Source organism: Bison bison, unplaced genomic scaffold (assembly GCF_000754665.1).
Source record: "Bison bison bison isolate TAMUID 2011002044 unplaced genomic scaffold, Bison_UMD1.0 scf7180017864041, whole genome shotgun sequence".
NCBI lineage: Eukaryota > Metazoa > Chordata > Mammalia > Artiodactyla > Bovidae > Bison > Bison bison.
The window spans coordinates 296,435-320,189 of record NW_011494613.1 but is presented as its reverse complement, the minus strand read 5'-3'; the positions used below and the strand labels follow the sequence as shown (position 1 = coordinate 320,189).

At 43.9% G+C, this 23,755-nt stretch overlaps 1 long non-coding RNA gene across 1 annotated transcript in view; it reads left to right on the top strand.

Moving 5' to 3' along the window:
* The first annotated feature begins 358 nt into the window (after nucleotides 1–358).
* The window catches only part of LOC104985220, a 40,675-nt gene continuing 17,278 nt past the window's right edge, over nucleotides 359–23,755 (top strand). The window contains exons 1-3 of the long non-coding RNA XR_824859.1: nucleotides 359–681; nucleotides 22,490–22,686; nucleotides 22,816–22,959. This is a non-coding gene — a long non-coding RNA (uncharacterized LOC104985220). The remainder of the gene's footprint in view (nucleotides 682–22,489; nucleotides 22,687–22,815; nucleotides 22,960–23,755) is intronic.

Sequence of the window (23,755 nt, the reverse complement as noted above, 5' to 3'; positions counted from 1 at the left end):
TTTGTCTTCCTTCCCTCTCTCTCCTTCCTTTTGTTGATACCTTAACCTCTTTTCGGAGGAGGCAATGGCACCCCACTCCAGTACTCTTGCCTGGAAAATCCCATGGACGGAGGAGCCTGGTAGGCTGCAGTCCATGGGGTTGCTAAGAGTCGGACACGACTGAGCGACTTCCCTTTCACTTTTAACTTTTCACTTTCACGCTTTGGAGAAGGAAATGGCAACCCACTCCAGTGTTCTTGCCTGGAGAATCCCAGGGACGGGGGAGCCTGGTGGGCTTCCGTCTGTGGGGTCGCACAGAGTCGGACACGACTGAAGTGACTTAGCAGTAGCAGTAGCAGTGTCCTACCTCTCAGTCCATTATAGTGACTGGTACCAGTACCTGGGAGAAGCTGGTGTAACTCTTGCTAAGTGGAGTTGACTCTGAGGAAGCAGGCACCAAGCAGAGTCCGGGCCAGCAAGGCATGTTTCACACACAGGCTCTGGCTCTAGCCAGCAGGAGGGGCGGAAGGATATGGTAGTGACGCACCCTGAGTTGTCTTTGATGCCTTTTCACACTAACCTCTCTCCAATGGTGGCCTCCAAAGAAGGAGTAACATGACATTTTCCTGTCAAACATGAAAACTCTGCCATCTTGGGTAACCGGTTCCAGGAATATGGATCCGCAGGAGACCTTGGGCTAAGGTTAGGACTTAAGCTCTTGTCCTCTCAGGCTAGTACCTTGATCTTAAGAAGCTGCTTTCCTTTGGCTCTTTTACCTCAGGAAGTCAGATGTATGAAAGAGTTTCAGAGAAACTTAGATTTCTGCTGTCACTTTGCCAGAAAATTGGCTTATTTTGGCTCTGTTAGGACTTTGTTTATAATTTCTTGCTTTGGTGGTTTCCTTGTTCTCCCTTCTGATTTTGGGGGGAAATCATGGTCTTGCCACGGTTTATCCAGTCAGCTGTGGCCTGACTTGCATGTTCTCTGAAGCGGAGGCTGGCCCACCCTGGGTGCTCGCTGGGCCAGGAGATCTATGCAGAGGGCGGCAGTGTGGATCTGGGGCCACATGAAGGGCGAGGCCACTGTCCTCTCTCTGCCAGGCTGCGTAAGCAAAGGTGCATAGTTCCTAGCAGCTGTTAGGAGAATGGGGGTTACTTTCTGGGTGTCAGTCATAGAACTCTCTGCAGACTGTTATAGTGTCTTTAGAGTCAGAAAGGAGTCAGAAGCAAATATGAGAAGCAAGACGACCAGAAAGTTTTACATCTTGAGTATGCATTTGTTCATCCCTAAATTCTTCAAGAATCTTAAGCATTCTGGCTCCAGAGTTCAGCATATGTACATTTGAAGCTTGTTTCTGCCACTAGTTACCTTCATGTGCTTGGGCAAATGGCTTTACCTCTCAAAGCCCCAGATTCTTTAATGTGTAAAGTTGAGAAAATAACAGCAACCTCTTTGGAAGATTGTTATGAGGTTTAAGTGAAAATGAAAGAATGCATGTGAAGCACCAGTGCAGTGCCTGTTTCGTGGTTTCAATGTGGGCTGGTATTCTTTTCTTGTAAATACCATCTCAGACGGCTGTGATGGTGGTAATAGTAAATTGGCACAGATCCTGCCCTGAGGTAGCTTATGATGGGCAGTCATGACACAGGATGTGACAGGAGTCAGGAGGAAAGAATAGGGCAAAAGGGACACATGACAAATGGAATCAAAGGTTCAAGAAGGGGATCGATGGAGCCAATTGTTCACACATGGTGGGGCTCAAAAATGAAAGCTGAATGCAACTGAGTAGCAGTGCTTTTGGACGGCATGAATGCAGTGGGCCAAGGTGGCAAACAGAAGCAAAGGGATAAATTAAAAACAAGACAGGTAAGCAGGCGCACCATCAGGCTGACAGGAGGTAAACAGACTGGGATAAATAAATAAGCAACACAATGATGAAGACAGTCCTGCTGGCCAAGACATTGAAAGGCAGCATGCACCAGCGCTAGAATCAGGCTTGAGATTTGAGATTTTTAAGAAAATTGTATGCAAGCTTTCACAGATTTTCCCAATATTTTGATTTCCTATGACAACACTCAGAAATCCACTCTGGATTTAGTCTCAGAAAGGATGCCCTAGAGCTCTCTTCTCCCCTTGCCGCCACCTGGGAGATTTCAGAGTAGAGTTCTCCGGATGAGACAAAGGGTTCAGAGGGTGTTCTGCACAGGGTGCCGAATTCCAGGGACCCTGATTGGCGCAGACGCCGGCTGTGCGAACTCTGTCTAGACATGGAAATTGTCCTCCTAATCTCCCAATCTTGCTTTCTCTTCATTCTCTGACAATGCACCGTCTCTGTAAACATTCTCCCCACAAGAACGGAGCTGGAAACACATGTGCAATCAGCAGCTACAAAGAGGGTTATGAAATCTGCTCAAAATAGCCTGCTTGCCCCATAGGCATGCAAAGCAGCCAAACAGCTAGGGTGAACGTGTCAGGCGGCAGATTTCACTCTGCATTTCAAGAGGCTTCCAGTGACCTCCCACAGTTAGGCTCAGAGGTGCTCACTGTTGCTCAGAAGCTCCCAGGGGAGACGTGGGGCTGTGGACAGAGTCCCGTGGGCAGCTGTGAGTCCCTGGGGCTAAACCCTCCTATCCAGATATCCTACTTACCCTGAAATTCCTCAGCCCTGGAGACATTTATTTGCGTTAAAACTTTGAGGTTACATAATCCCCAGTGGTTCAGTGGATCAAGAATTCGCCTTCGATGCAGGAGACACAGGAGATGAGGGTTCGATCCCTGGGTTGGGAAAATCCCCTGGAAAAGGAAATGGCAACCCACTCTAGTATTCTTGCCTGGAAAATTCCATGGACAGAGGAGCCTGGTGGACTGTTGTCCACAGGGTTGCAAAGAATCAGACACAACTGAGCACAATGGCACTGTTACCCAAGACAAGAAGATAAAAATCTGGCTCCCTCCCTTAGAATCTGCTTAACACATTGGCCATCTATCTAGTCCCCTTGTGCTGGTGGGATGGTATTTTTGTATACTGGGTGCGTGGGAGGAAAGACCATTTGGCTGGGGGCTCAGAGCATCAGGGAAGAGGGGCTGCAGATATGGGTCCACGGTGTGCAGAGGCTGGATAAGAGGGGAGCCTTGTTGTGATCTGGGTGGTGCAGTTGTTGTCTGTCTGCTTTCACCTCCAGCACCGACTGCCTGTGTGACCTTTGGCCCTGTCACTTCAGACCTCTAGTTCTAGCCTTCTTTGCCAGAGTGGGAAAGTGCTCTTTCCCCTGGATTTCACTTCAGAAAAGGAAAGGAGTCAGATGGCTGTCCCTCACCAAGTGTCCTGGGAGTTGGATCCCAGGCTACTCAAAGAATGACCATGTGACTGAATGTAACTGCAGAGGCCTTGGGGATAGTTTTGTGAAGATTGCTATTTGTGGCTGAAGAGACAGGGTGTGTCATCCCTGTTCTGGTGGGAATGGCCACTGAACTAGAAGTCAGGCAACTGGGCTCTAAGCTAGTGCTGGCAGGTTGCTTTTGTTTCTGAACCTCTCATGATTTCCCTCAGTTGAGCAAGACTAAGGCCTGTAGCCCAAAAAGGACACTGGGCAACCACAGGGGCCAGGCTGGGGTAACAGAATGTACGTACTGGGGGCAGCATGGAGCGCATGACCAAGACACAGGGAGACAGCTTTCTCTTCTGTGGGAGCCCCAAATAAACCCTCCTTCCCCTCTCCTGCCTCTCCACACCCATGGCTTGCCTTCCTGGACCAACTTGGCCTTGGTCCAGATTGGGTTTCTGTTTTGTCAGAATAACTCCAGCTGTCTCCTGGGAGGAGAACACCCCTGAGTGAAGTGAAGTCACTCAGTCGTGTCTGACTCTTTGCGACCCCATGGACTGTAGCCTACCAGGCTCCTCTGTCCATGGAATTTTGCAGGAAAGAATACTGGAGTGGGTTGACATTTCCTTCTCCAGAGGATCTTCCTGACCCAGGGATCGAACTGGGGTCTCCTGCATTGCAGGCAGATGCTTTACCATCTGAGCCACCAGGAACACCCCTGGGAGTATCATAAATTCATCTTTGATTTTTGGGTGGAACTTGAGTGGCTTCTGTGGGTACATTATGGCTTGGCTTAGGCCATCCTCTCCCTGAAGTGCTGTACTTCATGCCCTTTGATGGGACACACACAACAGTCCATCTACTCTAAGTGTGGACTGGATCAGCCTGGCCCAGGAGAAGAAGCATTTGAGGCAGTTGACCGTATGCATCGGGTCAGTTGGGAACCCATTGGCCTGTGCCTTATAGTTGAGCCCATATTTGTTTCTGTGGAATCTCTTTGAACTTGATGACCTTCACTCTTTACTTTGTGGTTATTTTAGGGCAAAGGGAAAAATAAGGCCTGGTCCTTCAATATTTGAGGTGTATCTTAAAAATCAGAGCTCTCCTTTCTCTTGAGTCTTGCTCTGGGAGCCACAGTTGTTGTCTAGACTGGGGCTCTGGGCTCCTGCCTACCCTGTTCTGCATGCTGAAATCTTAGAATCCTTAGCATCCTGTATGCTTTGGGGTCCTGGGATGGGGACACCCAAACTCCTGCCCCTCCATCACACTGATACTTCAGAAAACCCAATCAAGATGCAACCTGCCATTGTGGTTCCTTCTAGTGGGCTTTGGCAATAAGGAAAAGTGTCTGTTTATACGGATATTGCTGAAATGAGTGTCTGAAACTCACATTTCCAGAAAACTTGAGGGTTTTGACCTCCTCAGATGCTTTCTTCATGTTGCACAACTGGGCAGCTTAGGCGTGAAGAGCTGTTTTCCCCAGCCTGGCTATGAAGACGGGGCAGATGCTTGGGCTGAAAATAGTAGTTGCTTCAGGTTTTAATTGCAGCACGAGAAGGGACTCACGTACACACACCGTGATGTGCAAATGTGGGCTCAGAGGCAGTTCCAGGAATCAGGGCTGAATTTGCAAGTGACTGTGAGGTGAAACACATCAGATGGAACTCTGATGTGGGCCTGTCACTTCCTTCCTGCAAGTGGTGGGTGAAGGGAGCTGCCTGAGCCTCAGTGATTAAGCATCTCTGCACTTGCAGCCTGGGAGCAGCTTTAGGAGGAAGAGGAAAAAGCGTGTATTGTTTTTTGTTTTCAGCACAACATTTAGTGTTCTCCATTTAACTTCAAATGCTAATCTTTAGAGTGTTTAAATGTCAGTTCAGTTCAGTTCAGTCGCTGGTCTGACTCTTTGCCACCCCATGGACTGCAGCATGCCAGGCTTCCCTGTCCATCACCAGCTCCTGGAGCGCGCTTAAACTCATGTCCCTGAAGTCAGTGATGCCATCCATCTATCTTATCCTCTGTCATCCCCTTCTCCTCCTGCCTTCAAGCTTTCCCAGCATCAGGGTCTTTTCCAATGAGCCAGTTCTTCACATCCGGTGGCCAAAGTATTGGAGCTTCAGCTTCAGCATCAGTCCTTCCAATGAATATTCAGGACTGATTTCCTTTAGGGTTGACTGGTTTGATCTCCTTGCAGTCCCAGAGACTCTTAAGAGTCTTCTCCAACATCACGGTTCAAGAGCATCAATTCTTTGGTGTTCAGCTTTCTTTATGGTCCAACTCTCACATCCGTACATGACTACTGGAAAAACCATAGCTTTGACTAGATGGACCTTTGTTGGCAAAGTAATGTCTCTGCCTTTTAATATGCTGTCTGGTTTGGTCATAGCTTTTCTTCCAAGGAGCAAGCATCTTTTAATTTCTGAAGTCACCATCTGCAGTGATTTTGGAGCCCAAGAAAATAAAGTCTCTCACTGTTTTCATTGTTTCCCCAGAAGTAGATGATTTTCTGGAACTCTCTTGCTTTCTCTATGACCCAACAGATGTTGGCAATTTGATCTCTGGTTCCTCTGCCTTTTCTAAGTCCAGCTTGAACATCTGGAAGTTCTCGGTTCATGTACTGTTGAAGCCTCGCTTGGCATTATAGGAAAAGAAAAAGCTGAAAGCAATCTCTTAATTGGACTGGTTATGTTGGCATAGAAAGGTATGGGGTCTTCTCTCTGCCCATGGTGCCCCTGGACCCTTGCTTCTAGTTTTCCTCTCATTTTCAGCTGCTGTTTCCCAGGGCCCTGTCCTCTGCTCAGCCTGGGTACTCACCAGTAGCTCTTAAAACCAAGGACAACATATCTTCAGCTACCCAAGCTATGTATAGAGTGTTCTAGACAGCGTCTATAGTCTCTCCTTTCTCTTCCTTCCTTCTTATTTTCTTTCCTTGAGAAAATATACTCTTAGAAAGGTCACTGTGCAATGCTCTTAGATTGTTGTTGATCTGCTTTCCTTTGTTCCTATCATGTCTCTCAGCCAGGAGGCTTAGTGAACCAGTAGAAGGTACTCAGGCCTTGGAGAGAGATGGTCTTAGCTTTGAATCCCAGTCCTACTATTTGCAGCTGTAGGGCCTTGGATAATGTTCCTTGGATAATTCTCTGGTCTCTACAAACTGAGAATAATACCTATTAATACTTTGTAGGGCTTCTGTGAGCATTCAGTAGAACAGTCTGTTCGAAGCCCCAGGTAGCTGTTAGCACCCAGTGAATGGTGATCGCGTTCACTGAATGATCATGCAGCGTTTTTGAGACTCCTGACAAAAAGCAGACGCTGTGGAGGTGCAGAGGAAGGACTCGCCCAAGCACAGCACACACTAGCAGCACATGGTGCCCCACCAATTTGACCTTGGATCACTAGCGCAGTGTCTTCGCAGCAAGGTACACGGAGGAGGGAGCTGGGATGTGGTGACATTTGTTTCTTAGGCCAGTTGAAATCTGCTCCCAGACAGAACTGGGATTGGTAGAGTCCAAGGTTGGAGTGGAAGTTGCTGAAACAATTTCTGTGTTTATGCCAAGTATTATAAATAAAATAAGCTTAACAAACTATTCCAAAGACCTGACAAGGTAATGGTCCACTCTGTTTGCAGGGAGGATCAGCCATTTTACATCTTCCCCCAAAGGTACAGAAAGAAGCGGATGGCATCTCATGGAAAAGAGAGACTGAGCAGGAGCCTGGAGCCCCAGACTTAAGCCCTAGCAGGTGACCTGGGGTAGGCCTTTTTCATTCTCTGCACTTTAGTTCCCTCCTCTGATCAGTAAGGATACTGATGAGAATGCTAGTTCTGCAGGTCACATCGCTCTCACAATATTATAATAAAAATCAACTGAAATTGTGCAATTTAAGGCCTTCTGCAAAGTGCAAGTGTGAGGCATGGTTGTCTCACTTTGCAGGAAGGTCTTATCTATTCTAATAGCCTTTGTTGGATTAGCAGGTTCCTGGTGTCAATTTGTACAGCACATGAATCAAATCATAAATCCAAGGCTTGGAGGTGGGCACAGGACTGAGGTTTTTCAAGGGGCAGAAGATGAAAGGCTGTGAGGACCAGCTGCTACATCAGGGATGGGCTCAGGTTTCCTTTGGGCCTTGAGAACTGAAATCCTCCCCGCTTTGGTCCTCTTTTCCCTGAAACTTTGTCCTCTTCTCCCTCTGAATCCCACGTGAGCACAGGCTCTCTTCCTTTTTGCTACCTTTCCAGCCCTTCTTTTTCTCCTGAACGAGGTGCTGTGGCAGACAGTTGGTGCTCACTGTATGTCCTACGTGTTGTCTTGTTGGGTTGAGGCCAAGGCAGCCTGAGCAGAAGTGACACAGCAGCAGCAGATGAAGACGCTCAGTCGTGTCCGACTCTTTGCGAGCCCATGGATTGTAGTCCGCCAGGCTCCTCTGTCTATGGGACTTTACAGGCAAGAACACTGGAGTGGGTTGCCATTGCCTTCTCCAGGGGATCTTCCTGACCTAGGGATTGAACCCAGGACTTCTGCACTGCAGGCAGATTCTTTACTGTCTGAGCCACCAGGGAACTGACACAGGTGGCTTCCAAATTGAGGTAATAAAGAGCCAGTATCTGATGGAAGGAATGTACATTGGTGTACCTACTCAGGAAAACAGTTTGGAAATTCTTCAAAAAGTGAAAAATAGAACTCCCATGTGATCCAGAAATCCTACGTCTGGGTATGTAGCTGAAGGAAACAAATCAGTATCTCAAAGAGATATCTGCCCTCCCTTATTCATTGCAGCATTACTCATAACAACCAAGACATGGAAATAACCCAAGTGTTTGTCAATAGATGAATAGATAAAGACACCATTTTTGTCTATATCTATAATTACACAAAAGCTAATTGTGTGAGGTGATAGGTGTATTAATTAACCTGATTGTGGCATTCGTTTCACAAGGTATATACACACACACACACAGAGACACATACATACATATACATATTAAAAATTATCACATCATACACCTTAAATAAATAGAATTCTATATGTCAATTTTAACTCAAAAAAACTGGAGGGGAAAAAAGAGCTAGTATTTTACTTCCATTTCTCCCCTCATCTGCTCTGTGTCAAGGAAGGCACAACTACAGCTTCAAGATGGGGGTTTGACCTTCATTGGGCTTCATGTGACTAAGAAATCACACCTTTATTCTATTGACCACTGGGATGTGGGTGTTTAGTCTGGATGGCTGCATGGATGGCCCCCTATCCTCATCAGCACAGTGGATGTGCTCGCTGCTTTGCTCCTTCACCACTTACCTGCACCTCGATTCTGTGTAGTCCTGTGTCCACTCACTGCTCAGGGGAACACAATTCTCAAGATTTAGCAATGACCTCATCCGTAATTACTAATCACCTACGTACTGCTGGGTTGCCTCGTGTGCTTGGAACTGTTCTTTCTCACTTAAACCTTTGCGTTATTGTTTTATTTTTATCTGTTTATTTTTGGCCGTGCTGTGTCTTCGCTGTGCTTGGGCTTTCTCTAGCTGCCGTGAGCGGGGGATGCTGTGAAGCTGCCGTGCCCGGGCTTCTCACTGTGGTGGCTCCTCTTGTGGAGCACGGGCTGTAGGGTGCATGGACGTGAGTAGTTGTGGTGCAGGGGCTTAGTTGCTCTGTGACTTGTGGGATCTTCCTGGACGAGGGATTGAACTTGTGTCCTCTGCATTGGCAGGCAGACTTTCAACCACTGGACTACCAGGAAGTCCATTTTGAGTCATTATTTTAAATGAAAAAAGTAACACATTCTTATTTTGGGAAATCTCCCCTTACCTTCCAGTTTCCTATTTTCTATTCTGGTTGCTTTGTCTCTTATTCTCCTAAAGGCAAATGCTCCCCGCTCCTTCTGAATCTGCCTCTGGCCCACTTCTCCTTGCCTTACCCCTCCTACCCTCTCCCACCCCGACATCTCCCTTATGCCCTTGATATTCTCATACGCACTCTAGCTATTTGTGTGAGACTGCATTCCTCAATGTCAGCTCCAGGCCAATGTTTCCAGCCTCTCTTGACGCCTGCCTGGGGCTTCAGCCAACTTTAGCAGATGAAACTGTCCAGAACTGGACTTATTATCAACCTTACTCCTCTTCCTTCTTTGCCACCTCTTTCTGCCCAGTTTCACCCATGCTTGATCCCTGGACTTTGCTTTTGACCCTTGTCTCTTCTCTTTTCCACCATTCCCTTATGGAATCAACTGTTGGGTGCTGGTCCCCCCTTTATTCCCACTATACTACTCTCACACTACTGGTGTGTATGTAATTGCCTTGAATTGGGGGCTAGAAAGACACACAGTGGACCGTTGACCATGGTCAGTTCTGGGAAGGAAATCCATGGCAGGGAGGGTGAATCATGGGGTTTCATACTTTAAAATGTTTTATTATTTACTTTTAATGTATTTTCTATAACAATGGTTTCATGTATTAGCTACATAATATCAAAAAAAAAAAAAAAAGCCTTTAAAAATTAGAAATGGGCTCCCTGTTAGGTAGTGAAGCTTTCATAACTGGAAGTGTTTGAACCAAAGTTGAGTGATTTGACATTAGGGATACTGTAAGGGATTCTTATATTGAATGGTAAACTAGAAGCTCCCTTCTGGATCAGTTAGGATTAGATTCAGCTGTGAATCATGGCAACCCCCAAAAACCGCAGACTTGAGACAACATGGAAGGTTATTTCTCTCTGAAGTAAAAGTAACCAGTACAGGGTGTGAGAGTGTGTCATGATACTCAGAGATTTTTTTCAGTCTTGTTCCTATACTTTACTTAGCATTTGGCTTCCACTTCATGGTCTAATAAAGCTGCTCAAGCTTTCAGTGCAGTCCAGTGTCCAGTGTTAGTTGCTCAGTCATGTCCGATTTGGACTGTAGCCTGCCAAGCTCCTCCATCCATGGGATTTTCCAGGCAAGAATACTGGGGTGGGTTGCCATTTCCTTCTCCAGGGGATCTTCCCAACTCAGGGATTGAACCCAGGTCTCCTGCATTGCAGAGAGACTCTACCATCTGAGCCACCAGGGCCATCACATTTGTATTCCAGTTAGTAGGAACAGACAAATTAGAGCATGCCTGTTCCCTTTAAGGATACTTCCTAGAGGTTTTTTGTTCTGTTTATACACCATTGGCCAGAACGTGGTCACACAGGAACACTGAGCTTTGGGGAGCCTAAAATAATAGGCTTTATACCCTGTGGCCTGTGCCTGGCTGAAAACTGGGAATTCTATTATTAAATAAAAAGAGGAGAATGAATATTGGAGGACAATAGCATTCCCCGCTGATTGTTAATTCAAAGTTTTAAAAATTGATATTAGCTGCTATTGACTGAGTTATTACCATTACTAAATACTGGGCTAAGGCCTTGCTGTATAATGCCCACATGCTGAGGAGTTAGGGTTAGTGCTATTGCTATTACACTGAACCTTCATGAGGTTAACCTTTACTTTCTATGCCACCAGTTCTCTATTCCAAGCCCATGAGGCTCTGTCTGATTGTGCAGCCAGTTCCCAGGCCTGAGCTCCAGCTGCAAAAGGTGATGTAGAAGCCAGTATCCAGCATATCTGTACTCTGTGATGGGAAGCTGTCCTCATACTCACCCAAAACTCATGAGGTGGGAATTCTCCAGACGTGGAAAGAGATTTCAGTGTTGACACAACACTTTACTATTCTATTTCCTTATTGAGCAAGTTAATTTATTTATTTAAATTTTATTTTTGAGTAAGTTGAATTTTAATTGGATTATTTTCCAAAGTTTTGAAGCATTCGGTCCTTTTTTTCTCTTTAGAAGTTCCTGTTCAAAGCAGTGGCATAGTAATACCTGGCCTCTTATAACAGGATTGTGGTAGATAGAATAATGGCTTCTCAAAGATGTCCACATCCTAATCTTTGGAATCAGAGAATTACTTTACATGACCAAAGGGATTTGGTAGGTGTGATTAAATTAAGTGTCTTGAGAGGGGAGAGTGTCCGGGATTATCCAGATGGGCCTGATGTATCACAAGCTTCTTAGAAGGGAAGGAGGGAGCAGGTAAGTGGGAATCAGAGATGCGATGTGAGATGTGATGTGATGACCATGTGATGACCGACGTAGAGCTTGGAGTGTTGCTGTTGCTGGGTGGCGGCCACGAGCCAAGGGATGTGGACAGCCTCGAGAGCTGGAAAGACCAGGAAACATGTTCTTCCCCGCAAAAGCAATGCAAGCCTTGCTGACCCCTTGTGTTTCACCCAGCAAAATCCATTTGGGCTTCTCACCTACAGAACTACAAGATAATAAATTTGTGTTGTTTTTAAGCCATTAAATTTATAGTAATTTGTTTTCATAACAGTAAAAACTTAATACAGGGTACAGATTACAATGCCCATAAGGTCCAGAATGTACCGCAAATGAATAAAGTCGGCTATGTATAAAAATGTAAAAACTTTTAAATGAAATATGTGGTTCTTTCAGCCCAATCTTTCATTTTTTCCAGTTTTGATAGAGACAAGAGTGCAAAAATATATAATTTTACTATTAATTTTATCTGTAAGAAAAACAGGAGCAGAAGCATGATGATAAATGGCAGTTCAAACATAACTTTACAGAAGGTGGACAGGGAAGGGCGGTGGAGACGGGTAGGTAATTAGACAGTGAATGAGATCCTGAATGTGAATCTACTGAAGACAATTGTTACCTTGTAGAATTTGGATCTGATGTTTCTAGCATTTCTGATTTAACTTGGATACAATTTTTGGGGTTGTCTTAACAAAGGAATGATTTAGACAAACTCTTCTTCAGGCAGTGGCTTGTTGTCCTTAACAATCTCATTTCTCACCTGTTCTTGTCACTATCTTAGATACTTTTTCCCAATCCATGTTTTTCTTTCCTCTGGTTTTGCAGTCTTTTGGGCACGGAGGGGCAGATGTTCTGTACTTACATCCACCCGTGTTCTACTTCCACCCAACACTCACGATAGCATGAGGAAGAGGATGAAATTTCATCTGCTTTCTCTCTTTTAAAAAGCACTTTACAAAAAAAAAAAAAAGTAAAAAGCACTTTACAAAGCATAAGCTGGAAGTCTTTGGAAAGTCAGATTTTTAAAAATGATGCACTGCCTACGACATTGCCCACACTGCATACATATTTTCTATACCAAGACAATATTCAAGGAACTCTCTAAGCACTTGATCTACTGGTTGACAAATATTTACCGAGCATCTTGAAGAAAGAGGCTACGCGGGGTAGTAGGAAGACTACACATGAAGGAAGACAGTAGCTCCTTGAGAACACGCCCCTCCTGCTGCGGGGACAGCGTGTCCTGGGCAGTGATTGCCTGATCTAATACTTCCTGGGGAGTTGAGACATGATGTGAATCTCCAGCCAGAAAGATATTTGCCTAGACAGCTGAGCAAATCTGGTATTTACATCCCCTTTGCATTCGTTTGGTTTGTATTTACCCTGTAGGGCTGGTAAACGCAATGTACAAGACTCTGAGGGGTTGAGGTAAACTCAGCTGTGGCCAAATCCCCGCCTGCGCCTGTGCCCTGGCATCACCTCCACAGGTGAGCCCAAGCCCTCCGAGGTTCCAGGGACTGACCAGATGAGCATAATACTTTCCTGGTGCTTTAGGTTCCCAAACTGGTGAAACTGTGACGGGTGGAACAGTGCTGGGCAGTGTCTGTATTTTCAGGTTCAGTCTGTTCTGCTCAGTTCCCATGGTGCCTGGAACCATGCTACACACGCAATGGGCCTGAGGTTAGATGAAAATAATAATTGTTACTACAGAGAAAATGTAAGCCAACTTTTTCACTCTTTGTGTCAGGTACCATGCCAAGTTCTTTATGTTGATTCTCTCTTTTTTTCCCACAACTGCTTACAGTAGTTATCTTTTTTATCCCCCATTTTACAAATAAGAAAAATGAGGCTCAAGTCACACTTCTGCTTGGTAGCAGAGCCAACATTTGAACCCATGAATCCATTCATCTTGTATATACCATCTGGGTGAAAACTCTATTTAATTAAAGGTTATGCATTAGATTTCAAGGAATTCTAATATGGTTTTTGAAAACGAATGTGCCTTAATTTGTTCAATCAACATGCCCCTAAAAAATTAAATAGAAGAGTATTAAAACATCCTAAGGACATGGGACATATCTTTGTAACATCTACAATATTTAGCCCTGTGCCTTGCATAGGTAAGACCTAAAATGATCATTTGTTAAATGAATAGGTGAATGAATGAAACAATTGTAGAATTTAATTTACTGAAGTAAGTGTACTTAGTGGGGCTTCTTGGGTGGCTCAGCAGTAAAGAATCCATCTGTGACGCAGAAGACTCAGGAGATGCCACAGGTTTGATCCCTGGGTGGGGAAGCTCCCCTGGAGAAGGGCATGGCAACCCACTCCAGTATTCTTGCCTGGAGCATCCCATGGACAGAGATGCCTGGCGGGCTACAGTCCATGGGGGTAGCACAGAGTTGGTCAGGACTAAAGTGACTGAGCATGAAGCACAAAGTGTACTCAGTAAGACCACTTTGAAGGGACCTGCAGGGTTACAGAACAGAATATCTAGCTTGATCAGGTGTATTAAAGTTTCTAAAGCCCACTGTCTTGTGGTTGTTTAGTTGCTAAGTTGTGCCCGACTCTTTTGGAACTCCATGGACTGTAGCCCTGTCCATGGGATAGCCCTGTCCATGGCTCCTCTGTCCATGGGATTCTCCAGGCAAGAACACTGGAGTGGGTTGTCTTTTCCTTCTACTGGGTATCTTCCTGACCCAGGGATTGAACTCATGTCTCCTGCACTGGTGGTAGATGGATTCTTTACCACTGAGACACCAGGGAAGCCCAAAGCCTGTTAATGCACAGAAATAAGACTGGAGGGATGTTTCAAAAAATGAACTTTCATTTTCTTCTTGTACTTTTCTTTATTGTTAAGATTTTAGAAGTTGAGCCTTCATCGGTCTTAGTCTGGGTCCCACTTGAAGCAGATCCTCATGGAGAATACTTGGTGTGTTGATCTGGGGCATGGTCCCCAAATGAGGGATAATGGAGCAAGGAGGTGGGGCGGGGGAGGGGAACTCATGTCTGATATCTCAGGGCTGTGAAGGTGAGCAGTGGGAGTGCCTTACCATGGGGACTTGCTTGAAGGCCAGGTAACAGGAGCAGTAGTCTCCTAGTCCTTATTGTCAAGAAGTTCTCCTCCTTTGCAAACTCTGCTTTCGAGGGCCCTGTGAACCTCTGCAACATCAGAAAAGGCCCTGCGTTTGAAGGCTGAAAGGCGTGGCCCACCCTTGAGGTGGCCTCTGTGAGCACCAGGTGAGTCTGAGCTTCTAGACTGCCTATCAAATCTGAGCTCAGATCAGAGGTGGGGACATGAAACAGGAGACATCTACTATGGTATAGGTTTTCCAACACTAATAAAACCATGAGGAAAAAACAAGACATTTTCACGAAGCAAAAAATTGTTCTCTGATTCGACTTTGTGAATTTGGACTTCATTAGGTGAGGTTATTTTCACTGAGATCCTGATGTGCTTGGTGTTGCAGTCCAGATTCTTGGGAAGAAGGCTCAAAGGCAGAGATACGGTGCAGGCAGTGGACGGGGGACCGCTCTGGAATCCACACCTGTAGGGGAGGCAGGGCTGAGCAGAGGGAGAAGCCGAGCTGAGATGCAGCTGCAGCAAAGCTTGAGCCGACTCCATGGGAGCTCTGAAACTGGGATGGCCCTGCAGAGCTGTGCTGAGTTGGTGCTGGGGGCTGGGGCTTCATACGTGAGCATATTCCTGTCACTGGAGGCCGGATGCCGAGGGAGGGAACACACACCTGAGTGAGGGAGCTGAAGGCAACTGCAAGAGAGGGCTTGGAGCTGAGGCCGGCCAACTGGGTTAGTAGGGATCTGGGTGGAACAGCACAGTGGATGCTGCATGTGGCTGTTGTCATACTTGCCTTTGAACATCTGGACCCATAGAGAAAATTGAAAAATTCAAACCCAGGGAAAAAAAGCAAGACTAAATTCAACAACAGCGCTCTCTCCTCACTGTGGTGGGCCAAATGAAAAGACACAAGGAATGGGACAAGGCTATTTTCTCATATATCTGGTGGCCCACATGTCAAATCTGATTGAGAAGTCTTTTATTTGCATGGCTAGTTTTTCAAATCCAGATTTCTGGCTTTTCTTGAAAATTTGGAGGACCTGGCACATTGGGCCCACACTCTTCATGGCAAGTTTCAGCTGGAACAGAGTAACAGAGGCCCCCTTTAAACTCTGTGCACCCGCTGCCTGCTTCTGTCATATGTCGCTGCCAGAGCTCTGTCATCATTTGAGTTTGTGAACCCTGATCTCTGAGGTTCTGCCCAGCTCTGCTGAGCTGTGATTCTGTGTGAATCATTGTGCCTACTGCTGAAATGGGTATTCAAATTCCTAATAACGTCATGGCATTCAGAAAGCTTTGACTTCCTAGTCAAAAATGCATCTCTTCCTGAAAATTCTCTTTGAGCAAGTCAGGCCATTTCTTTGTAGTCTAGCTTCCTGGCTTTGTTAGTGAGGATGTTGATGACCCTGATCTTGATCATGGCATAAAGCAGAACACTTTCAATGGCTGTAGTAGGGGCTGAGTGGGATTTTCTAGCCACTAGAATATTTTCTAAGTTTTAGTGATTCTCAGTATCTGGCCGAAATCTTGGAATTGCCTGGGCTATTTATAAAAATACTAATTGTCAGGTTCTTACAGGCCCCTCTGATTTCAGTAGATCTGGGCCCAGTAGTTAGGGCCCAAGAATCTTTATTTTTAATTTAATTTTAATTTTTCAAGTGGTCTTGGCCTGCAACCAGATTTAGGAAGTATACTGGTTCCTCCTAATTTCTCCTTGTATTTAGTACCTGGCTCATTCATTGTAAAGTTTTGAGCTCCCAATGCACAGGGATTCCTTCTTAGTCTTTTTATCTACCCCCATCCTTAATGTTAATACCTAGTTCAGTGCCCTGCAAACCCTATGCACTCAATGAATGTCTAGAGAATGAAGGATTGAATGAATAAATGAACATTTCTGAATAGCCTTCTTCTTTCAAAGTCATATGTTGAAGATCATTTGATTTAGAGAATTTATTTTATAAATATGTTGTCAAGCCAGAGAGGGTAAGAGTCCTAGCTTTATCTTGGGAGGTTTTTGCCTTGGGGATGTTAAGAAATAAATGATTCCTTCTAAAGAGAACTTATGCTTTTCATCAAAAGATAGATGATTCACCCATCTAATGCACTATATGTGAGTTATTTGTGCAATATTTCAAAAACAGTAAATTGACTCAATAGAAAAGGAAACTTTCTAAATTATGCTGAAGTTTTGCCTTGAAATATAAACCTTGAAAGAATAAGACCAAGAGCTTCTTTCCTACTAGGAGGGAGATGCAGTGATACAAATTTAATTTATTGTGCAGTGGTTTATTTATCAGATGCTCTGCCTCCAAAGAGTTCAAAAAGCCTATGTCTGCAGAGGGAAGGTATGGCAATTCCTGCAGTTAATTTGGATTTTGAAAGAGGACAATCCAGAAAATGTTGGCTCAAAGAAAATATTGGAGTTGTTTGGCTATTTACACAGATGCCTCAGGGTCCCTTTGCCATCCCTCCAATTTCTGGAGTTAGGATCCTTCCTCAGAAAGGCTGTGAATGTTGATGAGGTGGATTTGATTGACCCGAACTTGGCTGGCTATGGCTTCTGTCTAGAATGCTGGGAATTAGAAACAAGGTTGTCTCAAGTGCTCAGGAGTCTCTTTTAGGTTAATGTTAAATGAGTTTCTTGGCACTACTAATGATTTCTTTGCTGAACTCAATTGGAATAAGTTTATAAAATCTGTTCATTACATCACTGGCACCTGTACTTTAGTTTTCTTCTTATAAAAATTTAAGATTATAATGTAATAAACTATTCAAATTAATGTTGTATAAACAAAGAAGGTAGTGGTGCTAAAAGTAAACCAACCACTGATGGATTTGCAGTAGCACCATGCGCTAGCTTGTAATGTTTTCCGTTAGCTATCTTCTGTATCCTATACGGCCCCTCCCCTCTTCTGTCTGCCTAATGTAACCACTACTTTGTTCTCTCTATCTGTGAGTCTGCTTCTTTTTGTTATTTTCACTAGTTTTTGTATTTTTTAGATTCCACATATAAGTGATATTATGCAGTATTTGTCTTTCTCTGATTTATTTCACTTAGAATAATGCCCTCCAAGTCTACTAATGTTCCCGTAAATGATAAAATTTCATGCTTTTTTCTGGCTGAGTAGTATTCCACCATGTATGTATCTGTGTGTGTGTGTGTGTGCATGTATCTATCTATGTCACCTCTTCTTTATCCTTTCATCTGTCCATGGACACTTAGGTTGCTTCCAAATCTTGGTGACTGTATATATTGCTGCTCTGAACATTGGGGTGCATGTATCTTTTCAAATTAGTGTTTTTTGCGGTTTGTGGTGTGTGTGTTTAACATGCACCCAGGAGTAGAATTGTGGGGTCATACTGTAGTTCCTTCTTTAGTTTTTTGAGTTGCCTCCATACTATTTTCCACAGTAGTTGCACCAATTTACATTCCTAGTAACAGTGCATGAGGGTTACCTTTTTTCTGTCTTTGCCAGCTCTTCTTATTTGTGTTCTTTTTGATGATAGACATTTAAGAATTGGAAACATTTTATACTTTAAGCATTATCAGAGAGTAATTTTCTGGAAAATGGCAGTATAAGAAATCTGACACCATGATGCTTAAAGATTTTCTGCATCCATTAAAAGCTTATCTTTTTAAAAAAATATTTATTTTTTAATTGAAGGATAATTGCTTTACAGAATTTTGTTGTTTTCTGTCAAACATCAACATGAAGCAGCCATAGGTGTACATATTTCCCCTCCCTCTTGAACCTCCCTCCCATCTCCCTTCCCCAAAGCTTATCTTTACCACCATTGTCTTGGTTATCACCGAGAGATACTTATTAAGGACCCACTTGTAAAATAAGCTAATCAGCTCTGATGGCTTTCCTCTAAATATGGCAGCCCATTTAGTGGGTACAAGTAAAAATTTCAAGAATAACAGTATAATTTACACTGAAGCTCACTCTCAACAGTTAACTTCCCAGGTAATATTTCAGAGAAATCAAGTAGAGATAAGCTTTACCACACATTAAAACCACTCCAATTCCTCTTTATCCAGCTAAGACATTCTCTGACCATTGAATTCAGACTAAAATTCATACCATCCTCTCTGCAAATTAGCAAGTCACATGAAAACATATTGATGATATTTTGACTGGTGTTAAACAGAAGAATGCCAAAGGAATTTGAGAAGTAAAATATGGGATGAGATCATCTCTTGGATTTTTCAGGAGATGTCTATAAGACTCTATCATTTTACTTTGTATCTTAGAAAGTTGATAAATGGGATAAAATTAAGATATGATAGCAAAATTACACTAATGATAACAAAAAGACATTTTTCATTTGGATATTTGGACCTTTTATAGTTCAAAGCAAGAGTTATTAATCTGTCCATTTCCAATTTTGAAAGAATAAATATTGTATACCTGTTAACCAAAGATAAGACACTAATTCAGTTGACTATTCATCTTTCGTTTAGTTACATAGTCACATTTATTGGACATAAAAATGTGCTAAGCACCTTGGGAAATTAGGAAAGGACGATGGAGGTCTTATCCTGGAATATAAATGAATAGAGTTGTCTCTGGGCTTGTGTTGTAGACTTTGGCCCATCTTAGTCTCTTGGATTGTAAGTTACTTGGAAAGCTTTTCTTCTATATCCACCAGCACTTACCCTGTGCTCTTTGGAATGCCTTTTACCCCAGGAAGTCGAGCTATCCATTCTTTTTTCATTGTAGGGTAGCAGCAGATATGTTTCTCCCCATTTTGCTGATAGCAAAAGTGAAGTTAATTAAAATGTAAAGGTCACTGCAGATAAATTCATCTGACTCTGAAATTTTAAGATTTTGCTGCAGGAAGGAAAAGGTTTATAAAATGTCAGGTGCAAGGTGTGTTCCGTATTAGGTTCTCTCCTGTCATGAACAATGCTTCCTGAGAGAGTGTTGCAAATGTTCTGAATGGTGTTTCACTGCAGTTAGGGAAGAGAAATGTTAAAGAAATTGGTGAGCCCACACATCTCTCCTGTGACAAAAGAGAGCCCCCAGACTTATTGAACTGTGTTTTAAAAAGTCATGCATGGACTATCTTGAACGTGAAAGTCAGTTGTGTCCAACTCTGCAACCCCATGGACATCCATGGAATTTTCTATGCCAGAATACTGGAGTGGGTAGCCTTTCCCTTCTTCAGGGGATCTTCCAAACCCAGGGATCGAACCCAGGTTTCTCACATTACAAGGATTCTTTACCAGCTGAGCCACCAGGGAAGCCAAAGAATACTGGAGTGAGTAGCTTATCCCTTCTCCAGTGGAACTTCTGGGCCCAGGAATAGAACCTTTCCCTTCTCTAGGGGATCTTCCCAACCCAGGGATCGAACCCAGATCTCCCGCATTGCAGGTGGATTCTTTACCACCTGATACACAAGGGAAGCCTGGACTATCTTGAAGGCTGTAGTAAAAGAAAAAAATCAGTTTCTTCAGACAATAGACATATTTGGTGGAGTTCTTGAAAGGGATGTGGTAATTTTATAACTGAGAAAACAAATGTAAACATTTAAGGAATGATAAACTCTCCCAGTGGCATTCTCTTCCCCTTCTCAACATGGCGCACAATTGCCTGCAGGCTTTTTAAGTCAAAGAAGCCACCTGCATCTCTTATTCAGTGCATCTTTACGATTTTCAGTGCATGCGCGTGTGTGTGTTCAGTCGTGTCTGACTCTTTGTGACCCCATGGAATGCAGCCTGCCAGGCTCCTCTGTCCACGGGATTTCCCAGGTAAGAATACTGAATTGGGTTGCCATTTCCTCCTCCAAGGGATCTTCCTGACCCAGGGATTGAATCCGTGTCTCCTGCATCTCCTGCATTGGCAGGCAATTTTTTAAATCACTGAGCCACCTTGAAAGCCCAAGATTTTCAATACTTCTGCTAACTTATATCTGTGTGATTCAGATCTTTATTGGAAAATTGTGCAATATCAGGATCGATATCCAGGGACTCTGGAATGCTCATATACACTCAGACCCCCCGCCAGTGCGTGAATGTGCAATTTGAAGGGAACACACATCCCTCTGTCAATTAGGTTTTTAGGTTCATGAAAACAATGAAATCAGTCAGGTATTTAGCAAGGGGGAATATGAGACAATAAAATCTCTCATAATGAATTTAGTGCAATTCACCTGGAAAGCAAAAGGGTAGAGGCCAAGAGAAAGAGAGGATGGTTGTAAAGCTCAGATGGCTCCAAGAAATGATAAATGGACTTATTGACTACTTTTCAGAACAGCTACTCAGAACAGTTCTTTCCAAATGAACCATAACCAAGTTCTTCAAAAATAATTGGCAGGAGTATTTGGATGTAAAAAAAAAAAAGCCTCTCACATATATATTTACATTTATTTTTCAGGACATCTTTTTTGTCTCTTATTTCTGTCTTGTTCTCTGAGAAAGCCTGCATTTATCTCCAACTGGAAGAGAGGATAAGGGAGAACTTGGGAGATTTTTTTTTTTTTTTATCCTTACATTTGAAACTGCTCTGCCTTTGACACACTTATAGGATGGAAGAAAAGTCCTTTGTATAGACTCAGACTAGACACTGCCTCATCTGTCTCTCACAGGCTCCCTCTTACCCTCAGCCAATTGCTTCCCACCGCCCTACTGTACTTGCGCTGGTAGTAGGTCCTAAAGTATTGCTATGGCCTGACCCCCATAGTAGAGTTTGTTTATTGAGTGGCTGTAAAAGGGTAGAGGGGTAATGCTGAAAGGGCCCCAGGGAAAGCTGAGATTCCTATTAGAGGTCTGTGAAGAACCCTCACTCTTGCTTTCTGATGTTTCCAGTTTCTCTTTGCAGCAAAAAAGCAGCTTTGAGTTCAGAGGGTCTTGAAGTATATTTACTTCTAGGAGTTCTATTAGTATAGGTTACCAGACTGGAGGCTCAAAGTCACCATTTTATCACTGTGAATGGATATAGTTAGTATGTGACCACCTTGCTGTTAGGCACATCCAGACAGAAGTTAGGGAGGTGCTATCAGGGGGCACGGCAATGGTGGTAACAGTATAGATTGGGCTGGTACGTATTCTCTCTAGCCCAAAAGGTTGAGCAGAGGCTGATAATATGTCCTGTCCTTTACAGAAGGGAATACTTACTAAGACTAGAGGTGGACCAGAGAATTACAAACAATAGTCAGGGAATTGCAGAGCTACAGATAGGTCATATTCTCTATTCTATGTATGAAGGCAGCACATCAGGTTTTGATGTAGCTGCTTGGTGCTTTGTGTAAGTACATCTCCATCTTGACAAGTGCTATTTGGGGGCTGGTGGAACTTGATTAAATTTAAGCAGTAGGTATCAGAGGTCTTGCCCCTGTAGTGTGATTGAACCAACTTACACGTGCTTGGCCACAGTCAACTTTGTGTGTGTCTTTACAACTTTGTGTAAAGTCATAAGTTGGTAGCGTGAAACAGGCCACAGAAGGAGTATTGGCACCATGGAAATTGGCAAAGTCTATGAATCAGAGCCAGTTGCCCAACGTGTCTAGGACCACCACTGTCTTGAGCCCTTTCACTTGGAATGAACGGACTAGTTGGGACTGAGGAATTCACTTTCACCTGAGTAGAATTGCCTTTTGTCTACAATCAGCACCACTAACCTCTGCTTCTAATGCTTCTCCTATTCCGTGGGCCTCTGGTTAAAGCTCTCTCTCCTCTTGATTTCTCTATTACTTTCTTTCTGCAACAGTCTCTGGACACTTGCACCCTTTATCCTATTTGGGTTTGTTGTTGCTGTTTTACTGTATTCCCTGTTTCTCCACCCAGAATGTGAGATTGGGCAGAGAGGGCAGCTCTAAGTGCTGTTCAGGGGCACCAGCAATGGTAGTAACAATGACAGAAAGGAATGGTTCAGTACGGGGCTTATACAGAGAGGAAAGTGACCTGAAAGGCATATTAAAATAATTTAAAGCCTGGGAGTAACACCCATTCAATATACATGACCTGAGGGGAGGATTTTGTGTGTCTCATTCTGGAGATGTTCCATCATTCTGAGGCTCAGTTAATGATTTTTGTTTTTAGGTCATCACTGTTGGTTTTCTATCAAAACTGCTTAAGGAGTAGCCGTCTCTATGGATAGGAGAGAAGACTGTGCAAGAAGTAAAGGGGAGCAAGAAGCTGTCACTATGCACTTCTGCACATGCCAGGAGGGCCTTCAGAAGAGCTCTGGAACAGAAAGAAAGAGGGAGAAGTAGAAATTCGAACAGCTCCTGCTGCAGGTCTATTAGCGGGAACTTTCCCCTTGGCTTCTTATATGCCCCTCCCCTCTCTGCAGGCCACATCAGGGACCTTTTCTCCCTGGTACCCAGAGTCCTAAGGGCTTCTAACTCCCTATCTTCTGTTTCCAGAACTTACGATCTTTTTTGCCCGGAGGCCTTCTACTGAAGAGATCCCAGATAAGGGTGACCCATCAGAGAGGATCATCCATCTAGTTTACAGAAGCAATTTCAGAGTGGGCCCTGGGTCCTTGGACCCCGATGGAGGAAATCCAGGCAAGTATGAGATGGGTAGCATCCCTTTAGAGTTAGACTAAGAGAGTGTGCCAGTGTCTGGCTTTTCTGGGGTATGTGGGCCACTGCGGAGGTAAGTTTTCTTGAAGGCAGGTGTGAGAGTAGGTGTAGCTGGGCACGGGAGTAGAGATGCTTGGGAGAGGGGAGGAGAATACAGACTCAGTAGCCACCTTGAGATGCTGGTCTTCGCTCACTAGAGCCGACTTTCCTGCTTTTGTTCGGCTTCCTGGTCATACTGGCTGGATTAACCAAGGATCCACTAATTCTGTCGACATACCAAAGATTCTTTGAAGACAGGAAGGTGAGTGAGGGCAAGAGTTAGAAGAAAAAGTTGAGGACAAAAGGAGCAGGTTTATTTTAAATACATTTTTCTTTTGTCTACCTGGAACATATATCATCCTACACATGTGGTATTGGGATTTTTCAAGCACAGTTTTGTCTCCTGTACGATGTAAATGCCTTTCTATATCACCATTTCAAATGTGTCGGTAAATTACATCGCTTACCAATGCTCTTCTGCAAGTGGAGTTTTGCTTTGAAAATACTCAGAGGATGAGAGAATAGCTGACATGTGGGTTATAAACAAAGATATTTTCATTTTTTATTAATGTAAAGTCAGCTTTCCCCACCTCCACTAAGCAGACACTGAACAAACAATAAAAAGCACATTGGTGGAAGGGATGCTAAACTATTAGCCTATTCAGGAGACCACATGTTTTGACTTGACCTTGTAAGTAAATGAGGGAATGAATGAATGAATGGTGCCTTGGAATAAATA